The 19,560-nt window shown below is 33.2% G+C and overlaps 1 pseudogene; it reads right to left on the bottom strand.

Annotated features, from left to right (window-relative positions):
- Positions 1-5,859: 5,859 nt before the first annotated feature.
- On the bottom strand, positions 5,860-6,856 carry LOC111369280 (annotated as a pseudogene).
- Positions 6,857-19,560: the final 12,704 nt, after the last annotated feature.

The raw sequence follows: 19,560 nt of genomic DNA, 5'->3' as shown, positions 1-19,560 counted from the left end.
ATTGCAAGAATCATCACCAAACTAAAGGAGGTCGACCGACCCCAACCGTAACAGCCTACATAGCAAAAAATTGCTATACGAGCTCAACAGGTAGCTCCCAATCGAAATCCACCCCAACGAACCAAGATTAGAATGATGGTCGGAAGAAATCACTATATTGAAGGATCCATAAAGGTTAGGCGACGACAAGCACGGGATGTGTGAATATGCCGACCTACGAGGAACGAGCTCTACGAATTATCGGAGTAAAAGTGCATAGGACACTAGTAGATAGTGGAAGTTCGATCAACATACTGTATACGAACTTTAAGGCAGTTGGAGATATCGGAGCGCTATCTTCAACCATATCTAAGAAAACTGCAAAGGTTCTTCGGAGATCCCATCGAAGCCCAAGGTCAGATTGTCCTCATTGTAGAACTGGATGAAAATCATCACCAAAGAAGAATTCTGGCTGACTTTGTGGTAGTCGACCTACCATCCAATTATAATGCAATACTGGGGTGGCCCATATTGCATGAACTGAAGGCCGCCACATCAATCTATCATTACTGCATAAAGTTTCCTACTCCCTATGGGACAGAAATTGTACAGGGAGACCAAGCTGAAGCCAAGGCATGCAATGTTGACCTGCCCAAACACTAGATCAACATGCTAAGGGGAAGGATAAACACACAATTCGGGGAAGCTAGATTGAAAAGGCCAATCGTCGCCGATCTCAAGATCGGCATAACAAAAAAGCACCTCAAGAGGCCTACGGATGACCAACTGTCCTTTGACGAAAAAGAGGTAGACCCGAACCCTTACCCTAGAGTCCTGGTAGTCTCAGTACCCGTGGCAAGGGTAGCAATCCCAAAAGTCTTAGTTGACATAGGGAGTGCCCTCAACATTCTCTTTAGCAACACTCTCAAATGACTATTTGGCCTAAATTGAATTCTACCTTGCATCATATGTAACTCACTGCTCCTCTTATCGTGTTTTTCAGCCCTAACTTCCATTTTTTTACTCCTAAGAGAATCTAAGACAATTTTAGGTGTCAATGTATCACTAGCATACTTAATGGTATTTTTAACTTCCTTATAAGAATCAGGAATGGTATTGAGCAAGATTATAGCTTTATAAGTTTCGGATACAGCCTCATCACAATTAACAATATCTTGCACCAATTTGTTAAATACATCTAAATTGTCATTGAGATCCTTTGAAGGATCCATTTTAAAACTGAAAAAATATTTAAGAAGTTAGAGTTTATTCGATGTAGATTTAAGCAAATACAAGTCTTCCAATTTTTTCCAAAGTTCTTAGTTAGTTTTTAGTTTACCCACCTTTCTTAAAATAGCATCAGATAAGTGTAAAATAATTGAAGTATAAGCAAGCTAATCCGCTTTGTCTTTTTGTTCTTTTGAAAAGTCAGTTAGAAAATTGCCTTCGATGGCTTTTAAAACTTTTTGTTGAACCAAAATACCCTTCATTTTTTGTTGCCAAATAGAAAAATCACATTTTTCGTTAAAAATCTCCAAATCAAAGTTGTGAGTTGTCAACTTCACAAAACAGCTAAAGGATGCACAAAACACAATCAAACGACGCAAAATAGTCCTAGGGTTATAGACAGTATACACAGTTGTAGATTTCCAAGATTTTGTAGGACTCGCGGTCTTAGATCAAGGAAAAACATTCGAACGGGTAAGGTCACAGTAATTCTAACTGAAATAACACACAGTGGAAGAATCAATGCAACAAAAGGTATGTCTAACAAATAACCAATTTCACAGCATTTATAACACTAAGAGCTAGATACTGATTTAACTAAATAGAAAGACAAGTTCTCAATCAATCAATTAAGAGCAAGTAACCCTAATTTCTAGCACAAACAACGATAACCCCCAATCCTAATGATCACCCCACACAATGATCTACTAGTGCGAAAATTTAAAGGTTTCAACCAATTTACCAGAGCGAACCTATCTGAGTCCGTAACGTGGAGAGGTTCGAATTTTCTTTTTTAGGGCCACCACTATTCGCCCTAAAGATTCAGCAAATATAACAATTCCAATCAACAGCAAATGCAGATTGTGGTCAGGGGCAAAATCGTCTAAACTTTTCTGCGCAGCCTGAAACACTAAACCAAACACATCATAATTTTTAGGAGATTAAAATAAATGGAATGGCACGAAATAACCACACAGGAGCTCCTCCACGCACCGTCGTCGCCGCTTGCCACCACCACCGGGGGTGCCTCGACTTGCTGGTCTTGGGTCTGGCCTCCGTTCATTCAATGGAGTCCGGTTTGGGAGTTATTGAAGATTTCAAATTCAGTCAAATTAAAGAAAACGTTAATTTCTTCAAATTTTGATTTGATTTTTGCTAGATAATGATAGCTCGCGCTCTAATACCAGATGTTAAGCGAAAAATCCAACAATCCAAGGTGATACTGGGCTCAGTTTCCAACCAAATCGACACCACCACTATTGAGACACACCCAACTTTCTCTTTTCTTTTTCCCACCTACAGTTGCTATTCATACCCATAAAGAGGCGGCCAAGATGAGAATAATACACCCAAGAGAAACCACACAAGCTGCACAAGAGAGAGAGCTTGAGAATGAGCAAAGACGGGATCATAAAGAGAGGCAGAGAAGACGACATCTTGGAGGCACAAAGGGAATGAGAATTATAGCCTAAGAGAGTGACCAAATAAGGTAAGTTAGGGTAGGTTAACCTTAGTGGCCCAAAAGACCAAACATAAAGATAATGGGCTTCAAATGGATATCGTAGCCATCCAAGAAAATGGGACGGGCCACGAGTAACATCCCTCTCTTTTTTACTTTTGCCGAAACGGCAAATTGCCTCGAAAATACCCGCCAAATTCGGTCTACAAAGAAATCTGTCTGTTTTTTGTTATCTTGATTTTTTCGAAGATAGTAACGGATATTAATAGCCGAGGAATCACCTTAGTATTAAAAGAGGTTGCTTCTAATGGTCCGTAGAAAATTGGGTTGGGTTGTCTCAATGGTGGTTTCGACATATAGTTCAGTCATATGGTCAAGGCCAACTGAAATTAAATAAAATCGAGGTTATATCATTACCCGGGAGGTCGTTTGACAACAAATTGTCTAATAGGTGTTATAACATCAATTTAAATGGCCTCTACATAATAGGTTCAATAAAAAGTATAATTGAGTTATTCATTTATTTGTACTCATAATCGTATATCTCATTTAATATCACTTTAATGATATCTATATCGATACTTTAACACCATTTTATTTTATTTTTAAAGATCAAAACGAATTAAAATCGTGCCACACTGTCATGTGGGCTCGACAGAGTGGATAAGCCCAACGAATTGTTTCCTTATAATCATTCACAAACGTCCTTTTCATTCATCACAATCACACAGACGATGGTGAGCCCTTGACCATTTAAGTCCCAACACCAGCACGTTTTTCTTTTTGCTAAAGCATCATATTTTAGTACTCGACTCCTCATTTATTTCTTCTATTGTCGAATGATCTTCAGACTATATGTAGACGTTTAAATCCACTCAGGGTCCATTTGACAAAATTTCTGCTTTTCGCTTTACTTTTGCTTCTTATGGAAGAGTTTTTGAAGGAATCTACCTTAATTTATGTTTGAAACCTAAAATTTTAAAATACTTCCCATTCTAAAGTACTTCTAGAGGAAGTTGCGTTGAACCAACTTTCTCTACAAATTCTTTTAACTATCAAAAGCATTTTGACATAATTAGCCAAACGGGTCCAAAATAACTTTTGAATTTCAAAAACTTCTTTTGACTTTTCAAAAACCATGCCAAACAAGGTTTCAATGCCTTACAAAAAAGTACTACATGTAAAAATTGATCTTTGAAGGACAATAATAATGTTATCATATAACAATTATATATTTAGTAGATTATTAATTGGAATATTAGCCCATGTTGGTAGTCAACAATTAATTTAATCATATATATTAATTTAACAACCTTCCATCACATATTTCATCAACTTTAATCAAATTTTATTAAAAATCTGATTTTATTTCTCACCAAACATGAATTTAGTTTGACACAAAGGAACTTTAAATTACTTTGGGCCCCTTTCCGTTTGGTCACTTCGTTTGGCGACTTACCCATTCAGCAATTTGTGTTGGACTGTTCGGTATGAGCGGCTTGGATAGATTTTTGTCCAACCCTAACTATGCGTCAATATAATTTTGACTTTAAAAAATATAATAAAAGACTTGAAGAATATCATAAAGACTTGAAGGTTTGAAGCATCAAGTTCTTGAAATTAAAGTATTTTGTAATTTAAGAAAGTTGAAATTTCGTGATTTAAATTCGGATCAAGATTTGATTATCGAGTTTGAATAAATTCTTAATCTAAGTTTCTTGTTTGTAATTTACACGTGAAAATATAGTAACGATCTTGTATTCTTAAATTAAAGAAAATTTTGATATTCCATGCAATTCTTATTTAGCATTCTAACATTAACAACTTATAAATGCTAGAGCACAAACAACAGAGATAATTGCTTTTGTGCATGGTCACTAAGAGTCTCCAATAACCACGGGAATTGAGAAATTTTTAATGGAGACATAGCTCAACTTCATAAATCACAGAGGAAATAATGCTATGCAATAATCCAACACCTTATCTTATTTAAGTACTATATAATAAGATCATATCCAACCTTACACCAAATTTTGCACCATTTTGCACTAACTTAAAAATTATCTCCAACACATTACACCAAAAGTTATATCAAATGAACGGTGTTTAATCATTTTCTTCATTTCTTTTATTCTTAACAATTTATATAGCTGAAAAATTATTTATTTATTTGATTTACTACAACATAAATTACTACATACAGAATTACGTTTCATTTATGAAAATATTAAATTAATTAATAAATTTTAAAAATGTAATACAATTTGTAAAAATACCACAACTAAGAAAATATTAAATAATGTTATTAAAAATAACGTAGTGCATTTCGAATCCCGAAATTATGGTACGACGAAATCGACCTAGTGTCCTAATTTAAATATCGAAATTCATATGTTCATCCATCAAATGTTCAATTAATGCATTTCGAAGTGCAACGTGAGCATCTTTATCCTTGATTTGTCTATGATCAAGGAATTGTTGAAAATCCTAATTTTCGTCTTCAACCAACTCAACTTCTAGAGTAGGCACTTCCATCCAATCTTGAACTAGTGCATTAAGAGCACTTTTTTATGTATCGTCAAGTGACGTATGTACGTGGCTGCCATTGTAGTTTCGTTGTAATTTTAAATAATCACGTTTGTTGCATTTTAAAACATTTTAAGTACTTTTATTCAATTCATTCCTTGATTATTATTGATTATGCGATTAAAATTTATTACAAATAACAATGATGATGATGATAATTAAGTAAGAATTAAAATTTATGTATAATGTAAAATGACACAAATATCCTTGATCTCAATTGGTGATAAATGAAAAAATGGGCAAAAGGAACTTTTATCAAATTTGGTGCAAAATTATGCAAGTGAATAGTGTTGTACCAATGGTACAAAATTTGGTGCTGGGTTGGAGTGACATATTTGGTGGAGAATGGTAAAAATGATGAAAAATGGTGATCTAGTGTTGTGGTTGGAGATGCCATAACAATGACTAGACAAACTAAAGGGTAGATGAGTGTCTTTAATTACTCAATTTTTACACAAATGTGAAATTTAACATTGAGACATATTCAACACTGGTATTAACAACATACAAATTGCTATAGCACAACCAACGGAGATAACTGTTTCTATGCTTGGTCACTAGGAGCCTCCAACACCACGAGATCCTTGGAAGTTTTAATGAGGTCATAACTAAACTTCATGAACGTCGGATATGGTGAATGCTAACTCATAAATTGAAGGATCAAATGCTTCTGTTGGCTGTAGAAAGAAGTTATGTTTAGGTGGGATGTGCACAGCATCCATGTTCCCTTCTAACATTTCTCTAACCCTGCTCATTGAAGGTCTATCTGTAGGATCAATTTGTATGCACCACAAGCCAACTACTAACATTTTCCTTATACAAATGTTCATTTGTATTCACAATGATGTCCAGATCAAGTTTGGCACTCTATTCAAGTTTCTTAAATATCCAATCAGGAAAGTAATTTTCACTTAATTGATCAATTTCAACTTTAATATTTTTCGTCTGTCCAGCCATTTCTAAAATCATCATACCATAGCTGTAGATATCTGACTTGTGAGAAACGTATCCAAAGTTTTTAGAAACTATTTCTGGAGCCATATACCCTATTGTCCCTCTGGGCCCTAGCATTGACACTATACTGGACCTGTTAGGACAAAGTCTCACAGGGCAAGATCTAATATTTTAGGGTTGAAGTCTTTATCCAGCAGAATGTTATGAGGCTTTATGTCAAAGTGCAAAATCCTTGTATTACATCCTTGGTGCAAGTATTCTATTCCAAGAGTAATGCCAGCTACAATTTGAAATAATTTTTCCCATCCTAACTGACTTTCTGCTCTAGAGAATATGAACTTCTCAAGAGATCCATTGGGAATGAACTCGTAAATGAGATCTCTTTTGGAACCCTCAAAGTAAAATCCCAAGAGAGTGACAATATTAACGTGGGAAGTTCTACTGATATTTGTCATTGATAAATTCTTCTCCGTAGCCATTAGGTTCTTTCAAAATCTTTACTGCTACAAGACAGCCATCGGATAACTTCCCTCTATACACACTGGCAAAGCCCCCTTCTCCTAACTTGTTACTGAATGAGTTAGTCATTTTCTTAATATCAAAGTAGTTGTATCTTCTTGTTGCAAGATTCTCATTGTTCTTTCGGAAGAGTTCAATATGTTCGTATCATTTTGCATATTTCCCTTCAAATTCAGCTTGTACTTCTTCCTGTAGAAAGCGAACAAGATTATGGAGAAGAGAACTACTGCTGAAGCTGAAACACCTATGATGAAAAATGATATCAGTACTGTTTATAAAGCAAAAGAAAAAAATTAATGGTATTGAAATTTGAAAGAGTTACATGCAATCAAACTCAATTTCAATTTAATTATTCCTACAGTTGTAGTCAAAATACGTGTTAGATTAGTTAACTTTATAAAAATAAGATGGGAACTCATTTTTCTTAGTATGCTTTCTTTCAAGCATGTAAATCGTTACAGGGTATGATTCATGAACATTTGATTTCATACAGTGGTGGAGTAAATTTATCTGGTGTAAAGAGGAGGTTCCAACTATATTAGATCCAATCAACAGAAATGTACAGTATGAAAAGAATTAAAATACAAAAAAAACTGAGATCTAATTTAAAAATGCCCTAAGGCAATATCCATTCCAAGATCTCTCGAAATATATGTGCGGTCTTCTTCAGCAGGTTCACTGCGAGTGTAGATCACACACCAAGGCTTAGAGATTAGGATGTTTTTCGCATTCAGACCAGAATCACTCAAGATCATAGAAGATTCGATCTTCTCACTTCAAAATGGTTCACACAAGACCACATTACACTTCTCAGAAAGAATCACTCAAGATTACAAAACGAGATATGAGAAAGTGTTGAAAAATCAAATAAGAACTTTGATTTTCAGAGAGAAGAAGAAGATGAACCCAAATGGCCATAGAGCAGATGAAGAGTCTAGAAAGCCGAAGAAAGGAAAAAATCACGCGTCTCAAACCCTAGGACTCTCTTTTATATGAGTCACCAAATGGTCAGCCATCCAATGGACATGGGGTTGACACATGGCATCATCATGAGCGTCCATTAGAAGAAACACGGTTTTGATAATTGAAAGTGCGTTTTTAAGGGACCAGCTAACACCTTTAAAAACAACAAATAAAAGTCAGCTGGTCAACTCACACCATTTCATCATTGTGCCACAACCTTTCATCTGGTATTAAGATTTTCTGTCAAATTGCCTGATATAGAAAATCACTACTATTTAATTCAATAGACTTTGTAGTCTGGAAATGATTTAAGACTCTAGAGATCACTAAACCACTATAGATTACAATGCTAAAAGACAAAACTATAAAAAAGCGACATAAATAAAATTAGCCAATTTTTTATTTTATTTTTTTTGGTTGGACTACGAATTACAATGCTAAAAGACAATCTGGTTTCAACATAGACATTTGGGGTTGACTAGCTTCTTTGAGCCAATATTATTATATAGATGAGGATTTTGGCCAAACACTTCCGGGTGGACTTATTTATGTCATAAAATTGGCTCAAAGAAACTAGTCCATCCCAAATGTCTATGTCCAATCTAGTACGAAATTTTATATCAATCATGCTACACAAACAAATTCGACGACAGGGTCAAAAATAGGTCAATACAGGGCGCAACATCATTGGATAGTTTAGAAAAAAAAATTATCCACACAGCTGCTAACAGCTCAGCTCCTGTTTGCAATCCCTATTTGAATAGCATTATTAATTTTATATAGTGTAGTCATATATTTGGATTCAAATTATTAGATGCATCGTTTTGGGATTATGACAATTTAAGTCGTGAATAATAAATATTTAAGGTGTTTGAAAATTAAAATTTCAAAATTAAGAAATACATTATGTAATTTCAAAAATCGGATCATAATTAAATAAATAAGTAAAAATATTTTATTAATTAAATATATTTATCTAATAATATTATACAATTTATGATCATGATTATGTATTAGTCAAAATCACATAACGTCACAATCACAAACTTTATAATACTCAACTTATTTATCATTCACAAATTATCAAATTAATTGATCATGTATTATTTTTCGATCACAAATTTCATAGGTCACAACTAAGCCTGGGTGGGATTTAGTTTGAATCGATTTCAGCTCCAACCCGATATCAAAACCAAATTAGTCGATTTGTTTTGGTTTGATTCGGTTAATCGGTTTGGACTTTCATCCAAGTTGATTTTTTTTTTTTTTTAAATGTCCGAGCTTTTGGTTCACTTAGATTACAAGAACTAAAATAACTAAATAACTTTATATTACAAGAATTATTGACTAACAAATAAAATCAAGTTAATAGAAACGGATCAACAGAATACTTAAGAATTTTGTTATTTTTGTATGCATTATGTAACCTGACTTCCTGAATAGGGAAAAAAATTCTAATTATAACATAATAAGCTTGTGAAAAAAATTATAGTGTTATTACTTACCAATAACATCATAGATTAGAGGTAATCAAGATATCACTATGAGATTAGAGCTTATCTTTCGATTTTTTTTTCCTTAAAAAAAGGTAAACATATAAGTGGGTTAGGTTGGTTCCATTAATCAGTGATTTGAGGCTTCAAACAATGGCTAAACCGATCTACAATGATTTTGTTTAAAAAAATCAAACTAAACCAATTACCTGCATCAAACGAACCTAGTCCAGCCCGAGTCGATTTGATTTGATTGATCTGATTGATTTTTTTATTCTTTTGCCCAAACCTAATCACAACTTATTTTACAATCACAAATTGTCAAATTAATTTGTTAATCAACTAAATGATTGGTCACAAAAAATCTCTTCATCCCATCCATCCCCGACCACCACAATTTGCAATCATTAATGCAACAATAAATTTCAAACTCACTATTGTCTCTGCGATCCAGATGCTGTACTTTCAAAGCAGCTTCCAACTCTCATTTCTCCGCCCACCAAATTAGATCCACCATCATTGCCACTTGTCAACCACCATATTCGCCACCATCTCCTCAACATTCAAATTACCAAAACACAGATCCCATCTCAGATCTAAACCATCCTTAAATACCCTAAAACCACACGTAGCGGTAAGCATCGCTGATGCGCTGCTACGCATGAAACAGCATTGTCGTGAGCATCGTTGTGCACCTACATCATCGCAATAGTTGCTCCTATAGTGTAGGTTCGATGGTTGGTCACATCGCCAATGACAAAGAGATAGAAAATGAACGATTCCGACAAAAGAGATAGATGTGTCACAGTTTTTAATACATGGGGGTGACATGGGTGAGTGAGTGAGTTATTAGTATTATATTTATTTAATACATATTAAATAATAATTATAACCTAAATTTTGAAATATGAAATTCAAAATATGATTTATGAAATACAAACTCTAGAGTTCTGGGTGTCATTTCCACATTCAAGTATGTTGCAATTGTTAATAAATAGTTAGTTACAACAACGTGGACCCAGTCCATAAATTTCAAATTCACTGGGCCAGTCCACAAAAACAAAATGAAATGGGCTAAAACTACTAATCTTACCTCCAAAACATCAGGTGCCCATGGGACCAAATCCATAATTGCTTGAAGTTGCTGCACATTAACAGAGTGTTGATGCAATGAGTTAGGTCGGAAAGTCTGTGGGATTGGGATATTTGTAGGGATGAGAATGGCAAAATGGTGGCTTCCTTTTCCAAAGTTCTTGCAAGCAATATTGAGCCACTGGTGGGTGACTGCATGGCCATTTTGCACGGTTTGAGGCCATGAGATTGATTGTAGCAAAATATTGACTGCTATAACGAAACTACAATACGTAACACTAAGCAAAATATTATGCTACTAAATTTACTTTACATATTATGTTAACACCGCATTATGGCTTTTTTATGGAAGTAAAAAAGTAGGATGTGTTTAATTGTGAGCATGTAATTTACATCGAAAGAAAATGAATTTTAGGTAATCAAATTACCTAAAAATTATTTTAATGGAAATTATCAATTAATGTTTTTTTAATTTTATTTTCAATCTATAAAATCTTATACTTGTCCATTTTTTATTGACATGTAGACGAAAGAGAGGAGATAGATGAGAGAGAACGAGAAAATGAATTATCTGGAAAATAAAAACATACTCACCCAAAGAAAATGTTTTCCTTGTTTTCAAAGAAAACATGATCATGTGACCAAAAGTAGGAAAATATTTTCTATGGAATAAAAATATCAATCAAATAGGTGAAAAATGACATTTTTCAGGAAAATATTGACAATCAAACGTACTCGTAGTTTTAAATCATGTTTGTCATCGTGTGAATAGTAAAAATGTCCTAAGAAACTTGTGACGTGATTTATTTTATATTCAATTTAAGATTTCAATTATCAAACTCCATAAATCGAAAGTGACAAAAAATAATAACTTACTTGAAACTGTATGTAGTGGTCCACATCTCCGGGAATGGGGTACATCAAGGCGAAAGCTGTTGGGTATCTACTTATCATGTACAGCGAAAAATAAAATAAATTTAAATTCCTACCAAGGATCTCTTTGCATTTAGATAAAAATTGTACCCTTTTGCAAAATCTGCCAACTTCTTTACTTTTCTTTTCTTCCAGCAACCTTGATCTGCCACCCTCAGCTATCCAATTGTTCAGTCTCCAATAAAATTTCACACAGAAAACAAGATTGTAGGAACTAGGATTTTCTCCTCTTGTGCTAGCAAAAATGAAAATCTCTACAAAATTTCAAACCCTAGTTGGTTATATATATAAGCTCAAACGGTTTGGCCTATTTCCTAACCCCATCTAATATTTAACTAACTCATTTAATTAAATTCGATCCATGAATTAATTAATCCAATTAATTAATTTGGGCCTATAAATAAGCAACACAATTAATTAATTTATCCAACGCTTGTTAAACTAATTAATTGATAAATCACAATCTTTCAATTCTTTTTTTGTGTGCAACCCATCATGTTCCCAATCACGATACATAACGGCGTGAATTATTATTTTGATTTAATCAAAATTAATAAATTAAAACACTCTTTGAATTTATCACCAATTCCCATTCGCCGCCCCAAATTGACATTTAGCAATGTGTTGGGGCAATACATATGACGGAAAATGTCACGTGGTATGACAAAATCAAACTCATTCGTTTACCGTGAATATAAAATCCATTCGTTAATATGATCCAATCAATTACGAAATATGGAAGTGTGTCAATCCCGATTATTGATCATATCTTTCATTCCACTATGAAGTCAATATAAGTCGAAAACTCCTTTTCGACTTATGAGTACACCTTGGTCAAGGATTTCATTATCGACTTAACTGAAGGAAATATAGATCATAATTTCTTACTATCTAAGAATGACGAATCATCTATTAGTCATTCACAACCTTCATATGATTCTTGACATACTCGAATGATGTCGTATTAGTTGTTCTTGGCAGAGCAACATCCAACATCGCCAAAGTATGATTATCCTCATATAAGGCACCATAATGATCTCAAGTCAAATGACCAATTCTGCTATCGAACGTTAGAGATTAACCACTGACATTCAGATAGTTATCCATGTGGAATCTCTCAACGAGTCTCCAATGTTTTGTTCTACAACAAAATATCTACATGATCATTTAAGTGTCACCACACTTTAATTTGTGAAATCAACTACTTACTTTGTAAGAAATACCACATTTGATGGTCTATCCCTAATAACGATATCCGTATCTGATTGTTACTTACAACCACGGACTATTTAAGATTCAATCATATGTAATTTGTATCTCACAATTACAAGTCTTTGTGATTAAAAAATTACTAAAATTTGAATCTACTGATTCCATTATTTAATTCAATTGAATATTAATTAATCAAATAATAGATTTGTCATAAATCGCATCAACTATATATTAAAAGTGTTTACGTCCAAAGTCGATTGAATCTAGGGCATAACACTTACAAACTCCAACTTTACTAGATCCAATCACATAGTATCTAATATCATAAGAGTCTACATGACGATCATGTTTATACTGTGAAAACTCTTTGTTAGTGGATCTGTAATTTATTAATTGTGGGAGTTTTTTTTTAAATACTTTATTAATAAGCTCTCGCTTATGGCAGAGGAATACCATGTTTATACACTCGAACAATCGACACTATACCAATCAAATAACAAAGCATGCAGACTCAAAAGACACCACTGCCCTAACCTCAATCAACATCTCACTTCCTCCAACACGCCACCTCCATCATATCCAAACAAAGTAACCTTCGAGCAAGCCTTGGCAGCTCAGTCCAAGTATTAAAACACTCTGACATGCCTTTTTCTCCCAATCCAGCTAAACAATCTGCCACTTGATTCCCTTCTCTCCATTGTGGGAGTTCATTCTTCTCTTTACACCATTTCTATGTATTATCTCTCTGATAAGATTATACCGCATTAATACATGTTTGGATCATTAATGAGACCTTAGTTCCTTCTCTTATACAATGGCTCTATTGTTATCACAATACAATGGCATGTGATCAACAATATTAGGAACTACTCCAAGTTCATTAATGAACATCTTGATCCACATTGCAACTCCTTGATGCTTCTGAAGTAATCATGTATTAGATTTCTATTATTGAACAAACGGTTGTTTTATGTTTGGAACCTTTCCAACACACTGCTTAAGAGTAAACCAATTTCTCTATATAAAATTTTCTCAAAATTTTATCTATATAAATTGGGATGAGTTAAGCAATCTTTTAGATCTATCTCTATAGATGAAGTTACTTTTCCCATATTGTTCATGAATAAATTCTTTAAAAACCATTGAAACATAGGGATATCGTTTCTTATCAATAATATATCTTACATATAATATTAGGAATGCGATAATGCTCGCACTATCTTCTTGTAAACACACAATTCATCTTCATATTTGATAAAATCAAACCTTTTAATTTTTCCATCAAATCGAAGATTTCAGCTCGAAGAGGATTATTTTAACCCATAGTCATGGTATGTAAGTATTGCAACCAAAATCCAAATGGACTTCAGCAGAGCTACAAGCGAAAGGTTTCATCAAGATCAACATTTAACCTTTTGCTACTAGCCTTACTTTGTATGTACGGATATTCCTATCCATATCGACATTTCCTTGTAAACCATTTACAACATATAGATTTTATCCTATTAGGACGGTCAACCAAGGTCCAAACCTTATTTTCATACGTTGAGTTCATTTTGGACTCAATGATTTCCTGACATCTATTTGAGCCAACGCTTGACTCTACTTCTACGTAATTAGTAGGTTCATAATCCACATTTAATTACTGATTAGCAATTATGGATTCACAACTTCTTGAAGGTTAAATGATCTTACTAGATTGTGTCTCTACTTCCTATTAAGAGTATGTCCCTCATCAGGTGTGGGATCAAACTCGAATTCATCTACTTGGTCAACTATATTTGTAGACTCTTGAACTCTTTCAAGTTCTATTTTGCTCCCACTGTCTTCACCCAGAGTAAACATTTTTTTCTAAGAAGACGATACGTCATAAGATGGGGACTTTCTTCTCAATGGGATAATATAATTTATATCCAAATGTCTGCTTTAAATCCCTACAAATATGTATTTAACGGATTCAGTCTCAAATTTACCCGATTCAAGGCGATTCAAATAAGCGTCATGGCCCCAAACTTTCATATAAGATAAGTTGGGACTATTGCCTTTTCATAGCTCTATGGAGTTCTGTTAACCAACTTAGTTGGGATATGATTTAGTGTGTTGCACACTCCAATCAATGCATGACCCCAAAATAATTTTGGGAGGTTTGCATGACTTGTTATTAATCACATTATATCTAATATTTTATGATTCCTCTTTTCATATACACCACCATATTATAGTGTATGTAGAGGAGTCCACTGCCAAAGAATCTTATTATCTCTTAGATAATCTAGAATTTCATCTTTAAGATATTCTCATTTCGATCGGATCTTAGTGTGAAGATATCTTTACCTATTTGCTCTCTACTTATAGCTTGAAACCCTTGAACATTTCAAGAGTCTTATACTTGAATTTCATCAAATATACATAGCCATTTTTGAAATAGTCATCAATGAATGTGATGAAATAAGAGAAACTTTATCTAGAATTAATTAAAATAGGTCTACATACATCACTATGTATTAGACCAGTAATCATGTAGATATTTCTCCCTTTCAAGTAAAAGAAGATTTGATCATTGTGTCTAACAGGCATGATTTGCACTTGTTAAATGATTCAAAATCAATTGACTCCACGAATACATTTCTATGTGATTTTGGAATTGCATTTCATCTATATGACCAAGTCTGCAATGCCAGATTTAGGTATTATTCAGATTACCACTTTTATGCCTCGTAACTTTTATACTCATTATAGAATACTTAGTGTTTAGAAAATACATGTTATTTTGTAGCTTATCATAACCATTAAGATCTTAATCAAGATAAGCAGGAACAACAATTATCCTTAACATTAAAATAGTTTATGTCCGAAGATAAAAATCCACCGACTTCTTCATCTGGCTGAGGAGGGGGCTAGCTTGCTTCCACTGGTGGTGGGATTTTTATTTTAATGTTCCAATTATGGTGGGTACAAAGCAACATTTCTCCAATTCCAATACTAAGTCAATAGGCAACAACAAGAAATATGCTCTTATAGACAATGTAGAAACCTTTGCTCATCTTCAATATGTAGGTCAACTTATTTAGTTTCTCCATATTTGTATAAATATGAGATCCACATTTGGTATCAAATACCTAAGAAACTCAAGAAGTAGATGTAAGCCTTGCAATATTTCTTCCAATGATTTTTCATTCTATAATGAAAGTAGGGGTCATTAGATTTGGTATTGTCCTTTGCTTTGACCGTGTTAGCCATATTAGATGCTTTCCCAAAGCCCCTTTAGATTTCCTCTTAATAACATTAGAGAAATCAATGGTTTGCCCACAACTAACTTTGACACTGGGCTTAACAATTTTAAGCATGTTAAGCAACTCAATGAGTGTGCATTCGAGTTTATTCATATCATAATTCATAATTAGTATGAATAACTCTCTGACAGAGATTGCAGAGCTAAGTCAATAATTCGTTCACAGTTCATTACTAAACCTAATTGAGACAACCTTTCATTCACAAATCATCTTCGATACATTAGCATTGATCGAAGATTGCTCTATGACTTTGTATTGGTATAGTAGCTTGGAAGTCTCATATCCTTCCACACATGATTATTATCACACAACTCTTTAAAATGAAAAATCATGTGTTATCATCTATATCCTCATGTTGCTTTCGTAACTCATGTGACGTAGTGCAAACATCGTACATATTGCAATACTATTATCATCACCATCTTATTATAGCAACCACTTTTTCCTTAATCGAGTCATCACCAAGTATATCTGGAAAGGATATTTAAGGACAATCAACTTTCACATGTCTGAGAACAATTCTCAAATTGCAGTACCAATTAAGAAGATTTAATTTGGTTGTTGACATTTAGTATGCCTCTCAAATACATATGGTCACTCAAGATTCAATATAAATAACAACAAGAAATGAATAATATATAAATTGCATCAATTATTTAACATGGACTTTTATTAAATTAATTATTCTCTCACTGTTTAACTCAAATTTATGACCCTCTCGCATAAATTTATGAAATCCATACTTGACTCCAAGTGGGCTGGGATCCCATTTGTTATATCATGACCTTGAGTGTACTCAACAAACCTTAATAAGACATTTGGGTAGATACTATTCTCAATTGTATCTTTATACAACTCTCAGATCATTAAGCTGACAACTTCTTGTCTTCACACATCTTATACGTTAGTTGAATAAGCCTCTAAAATTTATCTCTTTGAGTGTACTCAACTTTTAGTTAAGTCAAACCCGTCGTTCAGAAATATCAAATATTTTATAGTGCCAAACATATCCCTAATAGACCAGTCTTGAGTATATTCAACAAGTTGAGACGATTTCGGACTCTAATTTTTCACTATAATGATGGAAGCGATTATAAATGTGACTTAATATTTTATTGAGGGGGTTTGCATTCAAAGGTCTCATTGTAACAATTATATATATTTTATTATATATCTACCATGCAAATAAACATATATATAACATAACATAATAGTGTTGACGATTATGGACTTTGACTATCTAGTCTTCCCGAGTCATAAGGAAGACTAGTTGGTCAATTCTTAGGGGTATTGCATTGATCATACAATGCTCCATCTCCATGGTCTCTTCCTCTTCTTATGTCTTCAATTAATCCAGTTGCAACATGTATCATATACCAGTTGGCACGCAGGCTTAAATGAAATTGAACTCCCATACCCATAGTAACAATAATAATAATGGACTCCCAAGTCCAAAATTATTAAGAGCTAACAAGCCCATAATAATAATAATAACAATAACGGGCTTCCAAACCCAAAACAATTAAGAGCTCGCAAGTTCATAAAACGATAAGAATAAAATTAACCATTCAACACATCCTCATGGTTCAGTCCATAATCGCTCACTAATAATATATTCATCACATAAATGTATGCATATATAATATCTAATATTATGCAAACACGTTTTAAGTTTTTAGCAATTGAGGTCATCTTAATTGTTTTAGGAAAATAGATCGGAACAATTAAATAATCAATTAATCATATTAATCAATTGATTTAATTAGCGGGTATATTTAATTAAAGTCAAATCTTAATTAAACACGGAATTAGAGTCCAATTCTAATTCCATAATTATAGGTCGGGATTATTTAATTAATATAGCATTTTAATTAAATATCAAATTAGAGTCTAACTCTAATTTCAAATTTTAAAGCGGTTGAATTTAATTAAAATCAATTTTTAATTAAATAGCAAAATTAGAGTCCAACTTTAATTCCAATATTTAGGGCAAATTAATTTAATTAAAATCAAATTTTAATTAAATACCAAATTAAAATCCAACTCTAATTTGAACAAATTTTAGGGAAGGATAATTTAATTAAAATTAAATTTTAATTAAATGTCAAATTAGAATCTAATTTTAACTTTTTCAGGTGAACAATTAATTAAAATCAAATTTTAATTAAGTATTAAATTAGAATCCAACTCTAATTTAAATTGAATTAATATTTTAATTTAGGATAACACTCCTAAATAAAATAAAATTCAATTTAGGATCAAAGTTTAATATTTAAGTTAAAATCTAATTTTAACAAAATGTGAAAAGTCGTCAATTTTAAATAGGATTTTAATTTGCGTCAAAATTAAAATCATGGGCAAACCCATTTAAAATACAATCTTAAAACCCTTTTAAAATTTAAATTCAAAATCATTTTAAAAATTGCATTCAAAACCTCATTTTGAAAATTGCACTTTGACCCAATGCTTAAAATTATATAAAGTGGCCCCAAAATTTCTGAAATTTCAAACAGGCCTTTATTATAAGAATTACAATTTGACCCGTGGGAGAAAATTGCAATCAAGGGCTTGTGACTATTAAAATTACACAAGAGACCCCCGTCCCCAAATATTCAGCCCCGTCTGAAAAACCCTAAGAGCCTCTCCGTCCCCCCCGACCCCACCCCCACCCAAAAAAAAAGAAATTCTTATTTTTTTTTGGTGTTGGCGCCGCACAACCTACCACCGGCAAAGACTGCGCCTTCAAGCGGCGGGCTTTTGCCACTGCTATTCCAGTAGTAGACACGGCTACACCTTACAGCAACATCTGTTGCCCTTGTTCCAGCAACGCCGTTGCTAAAGCGCTGCTAAGTGCTGGCCGCATGCCGCCTCCAATAGCAATAGCTTCACCGCCACCTGTATCGCCGTCCGATCCAACCCTTTTTTTGTTTTTCAAAATCAGATTTTGAATATATAAAAAAATTATTTGATAATTGCTAGATTCAAGAACATGAATAAATCAACTTTTGATGTCATTAACATGTGCAATTCCTAACAAACACAAAGTAGACTCTAATAGCACTGCTGAGAATCTACTTATCATGCTCAGCGAAAATAAAACAAATTTCAATTCTCACCAAGGATCTCTTTGTGTTTAGATGGAAATTGTACCCTTTTTCGAAATCTGCAAACTCCTTTACTTTTATTTTCTTCCAACAACCTTGATCTACCACCCACAGTTGTCCAATTGTCCAGCCTCCAATGAAATCCTACACAGAGAACATGATTGTAAAAACTAGGGTTTTCTCCTCTTGTGCTAGCAAGAATGAAAATCTTTACAAAATTGTAAACCTTAGTTGTTTATATATAAGCCCAAACGGGCTTGGCTTGTTTTCTGACCCCCGTCCAATATTTAACTAATCCAATTAATTAATTCGAGCCTATAAATAAGCAACTCAATTAATTAATTTATCCAACGTTTGTAAAATTAATTAATTGATAATTCATAATATTTCAGTTCTCTTTTTGTGTGCAACCCATCTGGTTCTCAATCACGATGTCTAACGATGTGAATTATTATTTTGATCTAATCAAAATTAATAAATTAAAACACCTTTTTAATTTATCACCAATTCAAATTCACTATCCTAAATTGACATCAAGCAATATGTCAGGATAATACATGTGACAGAAAATGTCACGTGGTATGACAAAACCCAACTCATTCGTTTATCATGAAACTATAATATTTTCATCAATATGTTTCGATCGATTACGAGATATGGAAGTGTGTCAATCCCATTATTGATCATATATTTCATTCTACTATTAAGTCAATACAAGTTGAAAACTCTTTTTCGACTTATAAGTA

Source organism: Olea europaea, chromosome 20, assembly GCF_002742605.1.
Source record: "Olea europaea var. sylvestris chromosome 20, O_europaea_v1, whole genome shotgun sequence".
NCBI classification, from domain to species: domain Eukaryota; kingdom Viridiplantae; phylum Streptophyta; class Magnoliopsida; order Lamiales; family Oleaceae; genus Olea; species Olea europaea.
The sequence above is the reverse complement of the archived record's forward strand: the minus strand, read 5'-3'. Positions and strand labels throughout refer to the sequence as shown.